Source organism: Cynoglossus semilaevis, chromosome 9, assembly GCF_000523025.1.
Source record: "Cynoglossus semilaevis isolate Cse_v1.0 chromosome 9, Cse_v1.0, whole genome shotgun sequence".
Lineage (NCBI taxonomy): Eukaryota > Metazoa > Chordata > Actinopteri > Pleuronectiformes > Cynoglossidae > Cynoglossus > Cynoglossus semilaevis.
In genome coordinates, this window is record NC_024315.1 from 13,443,201 (window position 1) to 13,447,278 (window position 4,078).

General features: G+C 37.8%; 1 long non-coding RNA gene across 3 annotated transcripts; it reads left to right on the forward strand.

The window, feature by feature from the left end:
• On the forward strand, positions 1-3,946 carry LOC103383972 (uncharacterized). 3 transcript variants are annotated; one of them, XR_001760470.2, is made up of 7 exons: positions 1-157; positions 421-512; positions 1,183-1,292; positions 1,490-1,600; positions 1,902-2,035; positions 2,173-2,227; positions 3,062-3,946. It is a non-coding gene; the product is annotated as an uncharacterized LOC103383972 (long non-coding RNA). The 3 variants fall into 3 exon arrangements; XR_522053.3 differs by having other exon boundaries at positions 1,183-1,296; positions 1,902-2,227; XR_003050693.1 differs by having other exon boundaries at positions 1,902-2,227.
• Positions 3,947-4,078: the final 132 nt, after the last annotated feature.

Genomic DNA, 4,078 nt, shown 5'->3' on the forward strand with positions numbered 1-4,078 from the left:
TATTGGAACGTTTGTATAACAGAAATGGAAATACGTTGTACGGTCTTTATTTCCGGTTGCGGATTCGTCGCATGAGATACAAGTGTTAGCCGTTTGGGCTTCCAGGCGTTCAAGTAAAGAAACTGTGCACGGTAGCTACATGTGATTGATTGAAATGGTGGGTTTTTGAAACAATTGGTAGTTGTATTTAGTTTACAATGGTAGTCGTTCAGTGCAATTTTCGCTAGCATGTGTGTCTCGGCAGCTAACGTTAGCTTTTGTCAGAAGTTAGAAGTATTCGTAGATCGTTTTTCGTCATAAATAATGAGTATAGAGTTGTCGTGGTAAATAAGAAATTGGCATTTGACAGAAGTTTGAGCTGGGCTGATGCACCTTTTTGAAAAAATGAAATGAACTTGCAAATATTGCTTTTCTGTACAGAAACCCATCCTACTGCAGGGCATGAACGGTCCATCACTCAGATCAAGTTCAACGGAGAAGGAGACCTTCAGTTTTACGTCGCTAAAGATACAGTGAGTGACACGAAATGATTGCACTTAACAAGTGCCACCAATGACTATAGGATAATAAGTAGTTTGACGTCAACAATATGGAATGTCCAAGTGGAGCTACACATGGCGACATGAGTAGCAGAGTAATCCTCTGCTAGTTTTGACTTGCAATTGTGTTACAGTGTGTGTGATATAAAAATCATACTGTAATCATGAAAAGGGCACATAACTAAGGCCGGTAGAATTGATTTATTTTCATTCAGATTAAAAGGAAAATAGTGCAACATAGATTTCTTCCTGAGGTTATTGGTGACGCCAGTAGTGTAGAGCAAAACAATAATTTGTTTTGGCCAACATGTTATACTATTGTTATTCTAAAATTGATATGATGTGTATGTATAGTGAAGTATACCACATTATACCAATGATATGTATATATAAGCAGAACTAGTATAAATAAAGGGATGGTATATGAACAAGTGTATAAAATAAATATATATGAAATATATGCACAGTGTAAATAGATGAGTAGTGAAATAATTAAATTAAAAAATCAGTTAGCTATTTAGGCAGTTCCAGCAGACATTAGTGTATGACTATTTAAATGTATTTTGGATAATTTCCTGTGAAGTGTTTTACATTTTGGTATTTAACTTTTGCTCTCTGTCCCTTCTTTAATGTCTGCCGTCAGAACACAAGGGTTCGATTTCAGCGGCAACATCATCATGTTTTCCACAGGCAAGCAGATGGGCTGTCAGTGTTTCATGAACTTCTTCGACCTGAGGGATCCACAACAGATCTGTAGGTAATCGTCACGTGCAACATGAACATGAACAAAATAATACCGTAACCTGATTACTGCTAAAGAAATAGTTTGCACACAGTATTATAGAAATTAAATAGAAGAAGAGGACATAATGAATCACCGAAGCATCTGTTGTTGAGCTTGTTATAATCATGAACATGTTTTTTTTTTTTGTTTGTTTATTTCTAAATAGTCTGCAGAACTCCTGAAGGCTCCTAAGGAGCACAACAGGCACATCAATGACATCCAGACGTCTCTCGACCTCACCATGTTCATCAGTGCCTCAAAGGAGAACACCGCCAAGGTGAGAACTCCTATGTGACAGTAGTTCTGTGCCATTTGAGTCTAAATGATTGAAGTGTTAACAGTTGTTGAAAAATGTTATAAATAAAGTAATCAGAATGACACCTGGCTGGCCGTCAAGGAGAACGCCCAGAGATGAGATTTGTTTAACCTTCAAAGTGAAACCTGAGTTTTTAGTTTTTGAAGATAAATAAAGAAAAGTGTTGTTGTTGAAAGTGACTATTTGTAGCTGCTATTAAGGAAAATCTTCGTTTGTGTTAACATATTGTGGCACAATCTTTTCGTGTTCTTCTAATCTGCAGGTTCTTCCAAGCTGTGAACGAGGAGGAGTTTGACAGGAGTCAAAGGTCATTTTGGTCCCATCAACTGTGGTTCCTCCCCTGGCCGAAAGAGGTAAATGATTTCTGCTGAACCGAAGAAGCCTCTTGGATGAGAGGTAAAACGTCTTAAAAAAAACCTACTTCTTTCAGTTGCCCTCAATGTAAGTATTTTTGGATTAAATGACTGAGAACCTTGTGTTATTCCAGCTCATTGTTGTCATTCATTGTGCCTTGTATGCTATTGTCTTAACAGATAGAGGAACAATGGAGGAGAAGGCCTGTGAACACAGCAGCTTGGACTCTGCCAGGTAGAGTGAATGAGAAACTTTGTTTGAAGTAGATCACTTGTTTGCTGGACTTGTGAGTGTTTTAGTGAATTGTGTAATTGCTTGAGGAAAGTGTTCATTCCAGCTCATTCTATTCAGTGGGCCTTAATGCTATTGTCAGAAACCTAACTGTCACTTTTTGGCAACAGTCATTTTTTTGGCCATTGCACTTAGGGTTATTCCTTTCATGTTGTCATTTTGCCTTAATGCTATTGTACTTTCATTGTGAGCTGTTTGACTTAAGACTATTGTAAACCTTATAGAATAAGCAGAACTGAAGAAGCCTCTTCTTCTAAATGTAAAGAAAAAAAACAAAATTTGACTGAGTTTTTTTTGTTTTAGTTAGGTAAACGTTCATTGTGCCTTAATGCTATTGCACCTTTATTGTGAGCTTTATTTGATTGTTGTCAGCCGTCCAGAATAAAGAAAGTTGTTGGAATATTGTGTGTGGTCGGCATTTATTTCCAGAAATGATTTCTCATTGCCTTTTAGGGCATGCATTATCAAAGTCAAGGGTGTGGTATAGGTAAAGAAAGAAACATTTTTTAGTTTAGGTTTTTGTTTTTTAGTTTATGTAAAAACTAAGTAAAAAGCAAGCAAGTTAAAAACCCAACCAGCACACTTCAACAACAATGAACAGAACAAGATGTTTAGTCTTTTATTAGCAGAACACTTCATTTACAAAACATGCATTCAATCAAAAATGTAAAGACAACAAATGTCAAATTACAACAGTAACTCTTAGCTTTACTTTAACACAACTAAATTTGGACAGATCATACTAACACTACTTCTGTCACCCACATGTGTTCACAGGATTCAACAAAGGCCCCATCATCAGGAGTGGAACAACTTGCCTACACCTCTTCATCTGGCCTGGAACACAAGATGAAACTGGCAACATTCCATACAAATGCTCTCAGGTGACTACACCATGTTCAAAGTGTTTAGCACTAGCATGTTACAAAATACTTCAAATAACTGCTATGTAGTACTCAAGAATCTCACATTCAACAATAGCATTAAATAATTCAAGTAGCAAATAGTTTTTGTACAAAGTCAAAAACAACTCTCTTAAATACATTTCATACCTTTAAAAGTGAGGTTCACTCGGCTCCAAACTGAAGGACCTCTGAGCTCGGCTGGTACATCTCCACTACTTTGGCCATGATCTAAACCCAAGATGCACATTTTAAAAACGTGTCCACAGAAACGTTGGGGAAAAAAATAAAACTAAATCACACTAACAGTAACAGACTTACACCCTTAAAGATGCCTTCGTCGGAAATTCACTGTGCAGTATTTGCTCTTTCCAGCCCCGATGTCCTGTAAACATTTCACAACACACTATAAACGCTGTCGAAAAGTTTCATTTCAAAAACTTGACTTGTAACAGAAACCAGAGACTTTGGACTTCTTGGCGTCGCGGAGTCCACCTGCCCAGGTGATGGCCATACGGGTCTGCTGCTACACCTGAAAGGAATTAATCAATTTCATTTCGCACACACGCTTAAATAATGAAAACGTAAATTCGTTCCCTCGACAATAATGTGTCGTCTTCTTCACGGATGTCATCGTTACAATTCACTACAAAGTGCGAGGACCACTTTAAATCCCCACAGAACACGTTGCTGCTTCAACAACACACATGTTTGGACCAGTCAAACCAAACGGTCTTCGTGCAGATATTTAGGGGCCAAATAACATCGTGGTATCTCATACACTTCAATAACACACTGACTGAAGCATTTTGTGCAGTCAGAACTAGTTTGAATGTGCAAACCGTGCGGTTCAAACAGGCTCCTGTTTAGCAGCTAACCAGCTGCCCCAATC